Source organism: Dipodomys ordii, unplaced genomic scaffold (assembly GCF_000151885.1).
Source record: "Dipodomys ordii isolate 6190 unplaced genomic scaffold, Dord_2.0 Scaffold1000003003, whole genome shotgun sequence".
In the NCBI taxonomy this organism is placed as follows: Eukaryota; Metazoa; Chordata; class Mammalia; order Rodentia; family Heteromyidae; genus Dipodomys; species Dipodomys ordii.
Window position 1 is genome coordinate 28,173 of NW_012286620.1, and position 14,796 is coordinate 42,968.

The 14,796-nt window shown below is 37.9% G+C and overlaps 1 pseudogene; it reads left to right on the forward strand.

The window, feature by feature from the left end:
- Positions 1 to 3,001: 3,001 nt before the first annotated feature.
- On the forward strand, positions 3,002 to 9,083 carry LOC106002841 (annotated as a pseudogene).
- The last annotated feature ends 5,713 nt before the right edge of the window (positions 9,084 to 14,796 follow it).

The window sequence follows — 14,796 nt, forward strand, 5'->3', positions numbered from 1 at the left end:
CTCAGTATCCCAGCTAATCAGCCAAGCACCAGTCTGGAGGCATGGCTCAAGGAATCTCACCTCCAAGGAACTCTCTTAGGTGGTAGAGCACTAGCCTTGCAGAAGTGCTCAGAGAGAGTGCCCAGACCTTGAGTTCAAACGCAGTCAATGCCAAATAGGACAAGCTCTCCCAGCAACAGACACTGAGAAACCCCACTCCCCTCCCTCCCTCTCCCTCCCCCGCACCATCTAGGACAAAATTAGCCCTGAAAATGGAAAACCATGGAGAGGAGTAAGAGGAGATAACATCCTAAATGGAGTCACTTTAGGCTTGGTATTTCAAAATTAATCAGAGCTGGGTGAACAAGAGAAATAGTTGCTTGCCCACCTAATGTCCATACCTGTCTATCTTCTAACTGGACAGAAAGTTCCAAGCTTGTTTTTGCTACTTGCTATTTGTATTTATAGTAGCCCTGACTGGTATTCCCAACTAGTCCATTATCTTCTCCCCTACCTAGTTGTGCAAAAGACACTAGACATCCCCTTTCTCCCTACTGCCCTGAGTATGGGCTAATGCTTCAAATATAACTTTTCATGGCAAATATGTGTTCTTCTATGCCATTCATGTTAATTGACCTTGTTCCCTTGTCATCTTTTTGCCTGATGTATCCAAAAGTCTCCTTTAACAGGATAACAGCCCCCACCAAGGGCAACACCTGGGAGCAAGTCATGGCTATCCTGTTACTACAGGCAACTGGAGACATCATTTACATTGCCCTGTGGGACTCTAATGACCCCAGCTCCAGTGACTCCTTCCCTTCTCCAGCAGGAAGTAGCCAAAAGAGCCCATGACATCTGTTGACTCTGGTACCTTTAAATATCTCTGCTACCTCCCTCCTCAGGCTACTATAATCCTAAGGTGGAAAAAGTCTTACTTCCCCCCTCCAGGATCCCAGGAGTCAGGTACCATGCTTTGTGTCTTCTGGTAATCAAGCCTTCCTGGCTTGTTTCTCTCTTGGGCTTCTAAGAGCAATTTTTGCCTGAACAGCAACTTTGCTTTTTATTCAATGTGTCTTGAATTTTAGATAACTATTTTCATGGAAAAAAAGAAGACCTTTACCAACCTGTCAAGCAGACGCTTCTTGGATGGTAACTGGCCGGGCAATAAAGAAGGAGCCCCTGACTACTTTGCCCCTTTACAAAAGAAGTTGCTCAAGAAGAAATAACCTCCATATCCCCCAGCCTGGTTCCCCTATGTATATTAATCAGCAAATTGGGGAATGTAAGCATTATGCCTGCCATTGGTCTTCAGCTCCACCCAGACCTGGCTCCTTCCAGCTCTGAGCTTCCAGCCATACAGCTGCCCCCTCCTTCTCTCTTCCCAGACCCACCTGAGCACCCACCTATCTCACTTCCTGCCACAGACCCTCCTGCTATCTGCATAGGGAAAAACGCCATGTGCTCCCTCTACCAGGACATTATGGCCTCTTTAATAAACCTTATAATAATCTTTCTCCTGTGCCTGCCTTCCTATGTGTGGTCCCCTGGGATGAGTGTGAAGGATCCTTTTACCTTGTAGATACCCAGTCTCTGCCATAGTCCCTAACTCACTGAGAACCACACAAGCTATTTTCCCTTCATCATCGACTATCCACTGCACTCTCCTGATGACACTACTTGTGATCACTTCCCCAGGATCCTCCAAATCACAGGGACAAAGTTATCAGTACTCTCTTTCTCTCTCATTGTACTCTGAAAACCCATCTAAAATTTCTGGATTTCCATGTCTAACATTCTCTATGTGGACCTCAACACAAAAATATGATGCATTATTTCTGTTTCATGAAATTCTATTACTATATTTACCTTTGCTTTTGTTTATGTTGGTAATTAGCTTTAAACTCATGATGCTTTAATTCTTGGCTTTTATGTTCACGATCTACTCCTTATGCCACACTTCAGATTCTGACATTGTTTTATTTTGTATCATGAGTGCTCTCATCTGATAAAGGTAATAAAGCGGTGCCCCCTGTTATATTTTCTCTTCCAAGATGTTTATAAAAACTACATGGAAAACTATGATATTTTAAATAAAAAATATGTATATATATTTTTGTAGACCGTGGGGCATGAACTCTGGGCCTGGGTGCTGTCCTTCAGCTGTTCAGCTCAAGGCTAGGGCTCTACTATTTGATCCATAGCACTGCTTCTGGCTTTTTCTGTTCATGTGATGTTGAGGAATCAAACCCATGGCCTCATGCATGTGAGACAAGCACTCTACCACTGAACCACATTGCAAGCCCTTGAAAAATGTTTTAAAAAGTGGATTCATCACAGAACTTTAAATAAAAACTTAGTAATTTAATGGAATTTTCTTGCACATTTAAACAACAGTAAAATATTGCAGAATGTTTTTAAAAGATGAGGAATATAGATTAACTAACATTGAGCATCTCATGTGTAAAAGTAGCATTCAGAAACTCTGTATGAAGTTAGATCCATACAAATAGTTCAGATTTCCCATTTCTTGGGACTTTACACAGGAACTTGAGCATGTCCCAACTCTTCACAATTGTGAACTTCTTGGCTCTGAGTGACACTTGGTGTAGAAGGCAAGATTTCATTCATCATATCATCATGGTGCGAGGTCATCCTCGAATGTGCACATTGAACACCTGGCACCATACACACTGCCATAGGCCTTATTGTTTCAAAAAATAAATCCCACATTCACACGTTACTACTAGGCCTGGATATGAAACCATTTTAAAATGACAAAAAATGAGCAGCAAGCAAAATGGACTTTAACTGTTGTGAAATTTTCAGGGCAAGTTAAGGATATTGGTGACATGGAAAAACAATAAAATTGGATTTGAAGAAGCTCCATGTCTGCAGAGTTGCTGGAGCCTGTGAGCTGTGAGATCTAGGGACAGAGTCTCAGCCTCACCGCTGCTTATGCCACTGTCCAGAGACCAATGACCCCTTGTCTTTCCTCCACCTTCAGGACACAGAACATCCAGTCATGGAAAGAAATGACATGGTGCAGAAAGCCGATATGGCCAAGCAGGCAGAGTGAAATGCTGACATGGCAGCCTGCATCAAGTCTGTAAGTGAGCAAGAAGCTGAATTACCTAATGAGGAAAGGAATCTTCTCTCAGCTGCTTATTGGAGCCCATAGGTCTCTTGGAGGGTAGTTTCAAGTATTGAGCAAAAGACAGAAGGTGCTGAGAAAAATCAGCAGATTGTTTGAGAACACAGAAAGAATTGAGAACAAGCTAAGAGATCTGCAATGATATACTGTCTCTTTTGGGAAAGTTTTTGATCCCTAACGCTTCACAAGCAGAGAGCAAAGTCTCCTATTTGAGAATGAAGAAAGACTGCTACCACATCATGTCAGGTTGCTGCTGGTGATGACAAGAAAGGAATTGAAAATCAGTCACACCAAGCACACCAAGAAGTTTTTGAGATCAGCAAAAAGGAAATTCAACCAATGCATCCTATCAGATTGTGTCTGGCCCTTAACTTCTCAGTGTTCTATTATGAGATTCTGAACTCCCCAGAGGAAGTTTCCTTTCTTGAAAACACAGCTTTTGATGAAGTCATTGCTGAACTTTATACTTTATGTGGGTTATGTTCCTTCTATTTTAATTTCTGTATTACCATGTGTTTTTTGTTTGTTTGTTTCATATTAGGAGAGTAGAGCCTGTTAACATTTAGTGAGTTATCCGTTTTCATCATGAGATGGCCACTATGATGATGTGGAATTTTTAAATGTTATAAATGTTTGGCATGTGCTTTGGTTCATGGTGACTTCACAAGGGCCAGTGTTGAAACTGATGCCATGTCTAAGCAAAGAAATCTTCCTACATATTGGTTTGTACTGGTGGGGAATAAGAGGGAAATTGGTTCCAGTCACAGTTGTAGTTATTATGGGTATTATAAAGTTTTGGAGCCCTTGTAGTGGCTCAAACGATATTCCATGGCTATTCCAAGTTGGAATCATGTATTTCTGTGGAAGAGTCTATTTCAGTGAGCACACCTTTGACTACAGCACCAGAAGTGTTCTTTCAGACAAAGTTGTGACCCAATTAACTCTGGAAAAGGGCAGAAACAGTTCACATTCCAATATTTGTGAAGTTACCTGCTGTTTGCTCAAATTATTTTTGCTACACATTTTATTTGTATTTCAATGTTTTAGACAACCTAAGAACTGATGTAAAAGTAAAGGTGTAGTAAAAATGAACTGCTTGGTATTGACTATTCATGTATATTCAGCAAAGCCATAAACAAAAAACACTATTTTGGGAAATGGAAAGACTTGGAAAAAATTATATTAAGTGAAGTAAGTCAGGCCCAAAGAAACTTAGGTCCCATGGTTTCCCTTATTTGCAATAACTAGTATATGTCTGAGTCAAGCAGAAAAGGTCAGATAAGTTGATGTTAGGGAAATGAACACTAAGATATGCATTCAAATGTTTTTTTTTCTTTCAGGTGATTGTTTCTAACAAATTTATAAGATTATTTCCTTGTTGCTTTGTATGTCCCTCCCCCATGGTATACCATGTGCTTTCACTGTATTTGAGGTTGGTATAATTTGTGGAGGGGAAGGGGAAAAAATTGCCTAAATAGGGATACAGGTGGATCCATTGCAACAATGAGATGATATGTGGAAGATGTTATGTGGAAAAATGAACTTTACAACTTTGGTGGGGGGGGAGCAGGATTGGGTTGGGGGATGGGGGGAGGATGGGAAGGGATTGGAAGGGGAAACAAAGGAGGAGGCTACAATGCTTGATAAGAAATGTACTCATTATCTTGTCCATGTTATTGAACCCCTTTGTACAGTATTTTCACAATAAAAAACCCTATGTATTTAACTTATTTTTAGATTCTTTATCCTTCTGTGATTTTTTTTCATTTTTGCTATGTGCCTCAAACACCTGTGTTGTAAAATAAAACTAATTAACCGGGAAATAAGATGATGGCCTACTTTGTTGAATGTCTTTTGAAATTTTCATGAACAATCAAGCATAATTGTTAAGAACACATGTATTAAGTTCATTTAAGTGGAATAAAACATTTTTGAATGGACTTTTCAACTACTTTCTCTATTATTTGTCATGTAAATCTTTGTTTTGAGTTTGAATCTCCTCTAAGGAGATTGTACATTATTAGAAAATTGTTTCTTAGTCCCTTTTGGCAGGTAATAGGCTTTTACCGAGTTAAAGTGCAAAGTTTATCATAACAACAAAAATACTAATGTAACTACCAAATACCTCCCATACTCCTCATTCTCCCCTCACCTCAAAAGCAAAAGTGTTTTTTTCTCCCTTGAGGAGTGAAAAATTGGCCCATATGACATTGGATAGCATTAACTGTAAATTCTATGCTTCCTAATCCGTTTTGATTTTTCAGAATTTCTTGGTACAGTTTGCCTTCGATTTTGGTCATTCTGTTTATCAGGTGCATAGGACTTCCTTCTTTTTTTAAGCCTTCTACCTTGTCACTTGTCTTAGTGGCTGTGTACTTGGGAAATGGCCACATGATCTTTCTGGCTCTACATACTCTGTAAGATCCCTTGTTCCTTTGCTTGCATCCCATAAACTATTTCCAACATACTCTACTGCAGCACATCTTACCTTACTTGATGAGATTGTGTATCTCTTATAAACTCTATCCCAAATGGTCTGTCTGTCATTTTTGCCACTAAATCTTTCTTCTCGCAATAATGATGAGGCTGTTATACCTAAATCTCATCCTACAGAATATTTCCTTGGTACATAACAGAAAACAGCAAACAAAAATATCATTTGAAAAGGTGCATTTGTTTTTTCTTACAGAATGTAAGATCCTCTAGAGCAGGCAATATTTTCTGTATGTTCTATTGTGCCTAGTACACTGTGAATGCTCAATAAATACTGATGGTCTGAGGCAAAAAATATCTGCCTTCTTTATTTGAGATACCAGCTATACCAATTACTTGAGTTCGATATAGTTTTAAAATAAAAATTTGCAGTTATGTTGAAGACAGTCAGACATATAGACATACATTTATGTATATAAACACACATATATTGCTTTGGTGTAAGCAGTAAGATTACATTTGCCTAACATAAAATATAAAATCAATGCTATATATAAATCAGTACAAACTCACCCAGTCAATTGAATCCACCCAGATTCCTTCATAAAACCTGTAAACTTTTCAGCTCTTTTGCACAAGTGTTAGCCTTTCTGACTAATCTCATCTCAAAAGAACCCAAGACCAATATCAGGGCCTTTAAACAGGCACACAAAAGAGGTGAGATCCATTTTCAAAGATGGGATATTAGTAAAATTATTAAATTATTTGGGATTGAAAAACCAAAGAAATCAAGATCTCTACAAAGAAGGGGACCAAAACGAAAGGAATTTAGTTCAGTCATAAACTAAAAACACAGTTCACCTTGATGTGAATAGTTTCTCTGACATATCAGCACCGTCAGTAATTATTCCTGGTTCTACATTTGGTACTTTTGCTTCTCTCTGAAAAACTTGGGGAGGTTTTTCATGTAACAAAAAAAATCTCTTTTGCTTCACTATTTATGCAGTGAGTGTTAATAGTTTACCGAAGGACCTTTTGTGGTCACTAGGCCCCAGATGTAATATAAATAACAAGACTCATGTTCTTATAGTTAAACTGAGTTCCATCCATTTGTAGGTTCTCAAGTAAGTTAGGATGGAAAGAAATGAGAGAGGCTGTTGCATTAAGAAAGTAACAATTAACACATTGCAAATATGCTTATAGGGTCTTTCTTCAATTTTTAGCCTTTCCCTAGAAAATTGTGTTGTCATAGGACAATGAAAATTTTTTAATTACAAAAATCATTAAAAGGCATGGACCTATTTATTGGTAAAGACAAAATACATTTGCGGGACTGGAATTGAAAAAATAATTAAAAGGAATTGGGGTAATAATGGAGCTTACTGTTTTTAATTCCTCATGCAGGACTGCATGAAGGAAAGAATCCTGCTCAGTGCAATCAAGTCCCACTTGAAGAAAATGGGGTAGCAGTTGCTAAGGCCAACAGCAATATGACCACTGTCAATATGGATGACCAGCTTAGCAAATCAATGAGCACTAGCAACATGTCTTTGATGTCATTGGAATAGGTAAGAAATGCCCTAATATTGCTTTCTACTCTCATGGATCTTCACAGAGCTAGGAAACTAAGCATGTTCTTCCTCGACAGTCATCTAGCAGTTTTATAAAATTGCAGTTTCATGCTTGGTGATTAGAAAGAAAAATTGGAAATTGTGCGCTCAGCAATAAAAGAGATGTATTATTAGTTTAAAATGGTGTGCATTAGGCTAGTTTTGTTTTTCTAGTACTGGGAATCAAACTCAGAGTCTCTGGTAAAGAACTGCTACACTTGTGTTTCTTTGAGACTCAGTCTTCCTATGTTACCTAGAATGGCCTTCTTCTCCTGAGCTTGAATGATTCTCCCTGTTCAGCCTTAGAAGTTCTTGGACTATAGGTGTATCACTGGGCCTGGAACAATTAGGCCTACACATTTATTTTGAGACAAATTCCTAGGGAGCTTTCACCAGGAAGTTAGGAATTCTCTGGTGATGCTGCATTATCAGTAAAGGAACTGTGTTGTCCCAAATGATGCCTGACTATTCCTGACTGTGTGGCAAATGTCAGAGGTCAGGACACAAGCCTGGTTTCTAGAAGTGGCCCCTGACTCTTCCCACACTCAGGACCTGGGATAACAAAGATTTATTCCAAAGTCTAATGGGTAACACCTGGGAAGACAATATGAGATAGCTTAGAGTTCCTGAGTTCAGGATCATAGAAGAGGGAGGAATTCACACTGAAATAGCGCATGCAAACAAAGACAAAAATACACTGGTTTGGGGCAAGCAATCAAGCATCACAGAGACCTACCCTTCACTTCACACTTGCACCTCACCCACATTCCACCAATCTCCCCAAACCACCATCTGTTTGAACAGCAATGGTGGTGAGGTGCATGCTCTAAGAGCATTCCTCCCACCCACAGGATGCATTTCACTATTTAGCTGAACAAATGGTTTAAAAAATGGTAATGGGAACACCATGAGTTCAAGCCACAAGAGCAACAATGAACATCAAAGGAAAGAAAAGAAAAGAAATTAAAAGAAAAGAAAAGAATCTTAAAATAACGGAAAAATTTGGAAAGAGCCAAAAACGACTTAAGATTTCAAAAATGGAATTTGGGCATTTCTGGGAAATTATTAGATTTTTTTAAAAAATTTAAATGGTGCAAGGATTATGCTGTAAATCTAGCAATTCTGCTAGCTTATTGCAGTGTATACATTAAAGCATGAAAAATGATCCAAGAATCAGTTTAGTGCCTGCGAATACCTATTTATATTGAACAGGGAGCTATTCCAAAATGTAAAGAAATCAGATGTAATTTACATTCAACAGAACTTATCTGTTAAACACAAACAAAAGCAAAAATCTCATAACCTCAATTACATTAGTAGATCTAAGAATTAAAAAGTCAACTTATTTCATGCTTCCAATACTTGTCCATTTCTCGGATATTCTAACAATGTTTCAGGAGACACATAGTGATTTTCATTTAAAAACAAACAAAAAAAACTCACCTATGCTCATGCAAGCAGGAGAAAACCTCCCCATGCATCCCTGCAGTCCTAAGACAAAGGGCCTAGCATTGATGGAAAATACTTCCTCTCAGAGTGGCACCATGCATTGTGGGAATTGTAGTCTATGTTGCAGCACAGATCCTTTGAAAGTGCAGGGTTTGTATTCTCTATTTTTTTTTTAAAGCAGGGCAAAGATCCTTCTGCGCATGTGCCTCCCCACCCACTGTGGGTGTTTCCAGACTGCAAATTCCAGTTCCTTTCCAGTTGGCTTGGTGCTAGAAGGTTTCTCTTCAGTGGAGCTTGGGAGGTGTAACTTGAAGGGATCTCAGGCTGCAAAACCAATATCAGGTAGGAACTGCGAGCTGGATACAAAACACAAGGTGAAATTGATCCGCCATGTGTTCATCCAGCATGGGGCTAATGATTTGTTCAAGGTTCAAGAGTTTGTGCTGCCACAACTCTTGTGACTCCAGGTGTCAGAAACTGGCTTGCAACGTTCTGACAGCTAGTTGGGAGGTTCTCCAGAATAGGAGAAAGTGTGCATTTAGATTTCCATGATGGTGAAATTCTGCTGTTAACACGTGACTTTATTATCTTTGCCCAGGTGTAAGATGAGCATGGTAACAATTGCAGTAAAATTGTGAGGGGTGTGCCTGATTTGACTCCATTTATATTGCAGTTGTATTTTGGGTTTCTGTGTTGTTTCTCCTAGAGGTGTCTCCGCTCTTCTCCTGCATTGTTAGCTTTCTTAGTACTGCTGGCTTTAGTTCACACGTGTTTGTACACGACCTTTCAAGCAACAGGTCTACATGAGATATTACAGCAGTGTGTGATGGTCCTGTTTTTTTTTTCTTTTAGTTAAGCAATGAATCCTAGCAATGTTTGAAGGAGGATACCTTGTCAACTCTGACAAGCCCTACAGAGCAGAGGCAGAATGGCAAAGGAAGGACATGTTTTCAGGTTCCTTGCCTTAGCAAAGATTGGTTCTACTTCCTAGAACACAAGACTCAGGTGGTACTCTTTCCTCTAACTCTCCCAATCACTTGATGCTGTTGGAAGGTTTACACTAATTAGTAGGAGGGGAAATGAACTTGCCTGAGGAATCAGTCAGAACCTAGTGCTCAGAAGGGACATGGGGCTGTGGTTTGTGGTGGAGGAATTATTGTCACAAGTGAAACTATCTATCTCTGTTCTTACTAATTTATTCAGCCTGTTCACACTATCAATTCTTGTACATGATCTCTCAAATGTCTCACCTGTGGATATACTGATAGTAGCCTTATAGCGTTGGTTTTTACCTGCAGTTGAGAATGTGTTTGTCATGAAGTGTTACAGAAGGAAATTAAAGTACTGTTTCTTGCTCAAAGTGGTGTGTTTTTTAGATGTAACGTATAATGAGGTTTTAGGTAGTGTTCTCTATTTTGTCTCAATCTGCTCAAAGAAGTATTATTTCACTTAAGAAATTCTTCATGGAAATTGAAGTCAATGAAGCTTGAACATTCCTTTAAAATACGTTAGTGAAACATGTTGATCCCTTTTATGCTTTGCACTTCCTATGGATTTTCCTAGCTTAAAATGTTACTAGCATGGATATTCTCGACTTTATCTGTCCTTGACAAGTTACAATTTCTCCACTAGATTACTGAGCCTAATTTACATCATTTAAAATGAGAGACTGCCTAAATATGTATTCCAAAACAATTGTTCAATAGAATTTAAATACAGTACAATAAAATGCTCTTTTTTGTGTGCTAGACCTGGTTCTTGGACTCAAGAACTGGACATTGACCCTGAGCTCCTTTTGTTCCAGCATAATGTTCTACCACTTAAGCCACATTTCCACTTCTAGGTATTTTAGTAGTTTATTGGAGATCAGAGTCTCTTAGACTTTCCTGCCCCAGCTGGCTTCAATCTGTGGTGCTCAGATCTCAAACTTCTGAGTAGCTAGGATTACAACCATGAGCCACCAGAGCCCAGTTACAAAATAAACTCTTTTAAACATAGATTATGTTTGTAATGAAATAATATGAAATAGCAGACTTTAAATTTAAGGAGGATACTCTAAATCCCAAAACAAAAAGAAAATATCCCACCCTGAAATCTACAACACTTGTGGTTTTGAGTAATGGACTATGGATAATTAGCCTACAGAAAATTCTTGTAACTTTTTAAAAGTAAGAAACCATTCTTGTGACGTGTAACAATCCAAAATGAATGCACAAATATTGTTTTTAAGTGATTCATTCTGTTTCTTAGCAAAAACGACCTAACTGAAGTTTACAGAGTAGATTTTCATATTTCATATGTCACTGTAAAGTTTATGTTATTTTATATAAAGAGTTTCTCTTCCATATAGTTGTGTAAAAAAATCCTCTGGATAGTAGCATTTCCTGTGTAAAAGCCAAACAATAAATATAAGAAAAAGCATATAGGTATTTAAATCATTTTTTATTTTTATAAATCTGTATTTTGGGGTGTCCTCAGCTTAGAATTTGTGTTAGTATTATTTGTGCAACATAAGATTTTAATCTTCTGGTTCTTTGCTGTGATTGTGTGGTTGGTGTTCTGTCACTCCTATGACTAATATTTCATGTTTCATCTTTACTAAGCCCTTTATCTCCCAGAGAATGGCCACAATTCTTCACAGAATTGTTTAGGAAAGTGACCCTTAGGGACTTCTCAAACCTGTATTTACATAACCTTTACTGATTACATAAAGTAGGCTAAATGACAAATTTCAAGTTATTGCTCAAGGGTGCTCCAAGAATTTGGATGCAGGTAAATGTGCCATTTGAAAACCATTACTGAAATATTATAATACAAGTAATATGTATTATACATTTCCTGTACAATTTTGCGTGAGGTAATATTGAGTTATAACGTATATTCTCTCCATGGAGTTTAAATATATAAATTAATAAGGCAGAGTGCAAAAGATACCACCTCACTCCAGTTAGAATGGCTATAATCAAGAACCCTAATAACAGATGCTGGAGGGGATGTGGACAGAAGGGAACCCTACTGCATTGTTGGTGGGAGTGTAAACTTGTTCAACCACTTTGGAAAGTAGTATGGAGGCTCCTCAAAAGACTCCACATAGAGCTCCCCTATGACTCAGCAATCCCACTTTTGGGCATTTACTCAAATGTTCACAAACAAGACCACACTAAAGCTACCTGCATGACTATGATTATTGCAGCATTATTTACCATAGCTAAGATATGGAACCAACCCAGATGCCCCTCAGTAGATGAATGGATCGAGAAAATGTGGTATATATACACAATGGAATTCTATGCCTCCATCAGAAAGAATGACATTGCTCCATTTGTTACAAAATGGAAAGGCTTGGAAAAAATTATATTAATTGAAGTAAGCCAGGCCCCATGGTTTCCCTCATTTGAAATAACTAGTATATGACTGAGTCGAGCAGAAAAGGTCATTTAACTTGATGTTAGGGAAATGAATCCTAAGATATATATTCAATTTTTTTTTCTTTCATGCAATTGTTTCTAACACATTTATAAGATTATTTCCTTGTTGTTTTGTATGTCCCTCCCCCACGGTATAACACCTGCTTTCACTGTATTTGATGTTGCCATAATTTGTGGAGGGGAAGGGAAAAAACAAATCCTTTAAAGAGGGATACAGGTGGACCCATTGCAACAATGAGACGTACAGTTGTTATGTGGAAAATGAACTTTACAACTTTGGTGGGGGGGAAAGGATGTGGGAGGGGGTGGGGGTAGGAGGTGGTGGGAAGGGGAAACAAAGGAGGAGGCTACAATGCTGGATAAGAAGTGTAGTCATTATCTTGCCCATGTAATTGTAACTCCTCTGTACAGTATGTTCACAATAATTTTAAAAAAACAGTTCAATGGAGTCCTAGGATCCATTTTAATGAATAGAAAAATAATTCATACAACCCTAAATGTATTTCCTTAATAACTAGTGGTATTAAAGGTGTGGATTTTTGTTTTAATTATTCAATTATTTTTAGGAACCTGAGTTTTTATGAATTCTGTATGTATATTAACCTAGAATACTGTTTGTCTACCAACTAATGGACTGTGGAGTCATCTTCAGTGGAGCATTTAATACTCTACTTGAGACATCCAATATTCTTCGCCCATAAGAAGGCTTTGTGTTTTTTCACTCCATGTATAATGTTTTGAGCAGGAAAATCTGGGCATAATCACACAGGTTCTTTCCTGACTATGTCAATTGCCTTTTCTCCAAGCCATGCTTCCAGAATCTTCTCTTCATTGTCAACAGCAAGAAAGAATGAGAAGATCTCTGGTGAGTTGCTTTTTATATCTCATTTTTTACATTCCATTTTAGGAAGCTAAGTTTATCCAAGATTTAAAAACAAAAAAAAAGATTCAGCTTCAAGAACTTGCTCCTAAATCAGGTAAAGATGGTTTTTAGAATGAGTAGATTATAAAATGTTACAATCTGTCTTATTGAGGGCAGACTTGCTTGGAGTTTTCTGATATGAGATAAAGTAGTCACACTTGTTTTGTGATTCAATGCCATTGAGGGTGTCACTTGTCATGTAAAGTGGACATTTGCTGACAACTTGTCAGAGATCACCTCCTTATTAGTAATGTTGAATTATGTTAAAGAGGTTTTACTGGAGTTTCTGAAATAGTGTGGTCATACACACAACTTCAAATGTTAGAGATTATTTAGTAAGATATATGTAATTAAATTACTCTCCATACATACTTCTGGTCTTCCTGGTCTTTGATTACATAAAACCTGATAATATTTCCTAGAGAGCCCTCTATATTTTTTCTAAGGTGTCCTCACAAGATTTTTTTTTCTCTATTTACTCTCTTCATTCTGTTTCCTACTCATAAGCTTTCATCATTTCTCTTTCTCTCACTTTTTATATATTTTCCTCCTTGTGTCTTCTTCTCTTTCAGTCCCCCTCTCTCCATTTGTCTCTCACCATTTTTCAAATGCTGTATCTGGGAACTTGTTTGTTTTACTGATCAATTTTCCTTTGATGACATGGTTCTTTCAATTGAAATTATTCTTACCCCTTTTATCTTTATGTCTGAGATGAAGGTTTGTTGTGTTGCATGCTTGGTGTCTAAATTCAAAACTGATGGGATACACCTAACTCATTCTCCACTGTGCCTTTCTTGTGCTAGTGTTGGAACAGGAACTCACAGGCCTCACATTCTGTCAGCTTCCTCCTTCACTGTTGGCACTACTTTTTTTTTAATCTTTTTGCATTGTAAAATAGTTTAGAGAGGGGTTACAGTTATGTGATTATATTTCCTATGGAGCATTGTTACCTGCTCCTTTGTTTTTTCCCTACCATTTCTTTCCTCCTAACATCTGCAACCCCTCTCACCCTCCCTCACACAAATGGCAAAGTTGGTTTTCAACCTTGTGCCTTGTACATCTCATTGTTACAATGGGTCAGCTTGTATCCCTATTTAAGCCTTTTGGTTTTTCCTTTCCTATCCCCAAATTAGAAAAATGTATATACAAGATGCAGGGTACCGCAAACAAATACGGTGAAAACAGGGGTTATACCTTGGGGGAAGAACATACCAAAGGAACAAAAAAAATCACATAGTACATTATAAAAGTGCATTAAAAACAATGGCAAGAAAGAGAAAAACCACTTGGGTTCCTGTCTTAGGGCTCATTTCGCTTCATATCATCTTATATGGTCATATGTACATAGCTTTTGACCATTTCTGCTTGTCCTAGACATGTACTAATTATTTCAAATAAGGGAGACCATGGGACCTATGTTTCTTTGGGCCTGGCTTACTTCACTTAATACAAGTTTTTCCAAGTCTTTCCATTTCCTAATAAATGGTGTGACACCATTTTTCTAATGGAGGCATAGAAAAGCATTGTGTGTGTGTGTGTGTGTGTGTGTGTGTATACACACACGTATATATGTATAAATGCATATTATGTATATATGGATATATACATACATATATATATATGCCATATTTTCTTGATTCACTCATCTACTAAGGGGCATCGAGGTTGGTTCCATATCTTAGCTATGGTAAATAAAGCTGCAATAAACATAGGTGTGCTGGTAGCTTTAGTACACCCTTGTTTGTGATCTTTGGGTAAATACCCTAAAGTGTGATTGCTGGATTATAGGGGAGCACTATGTAGAGTCTTTTGAGGAACTTCCAT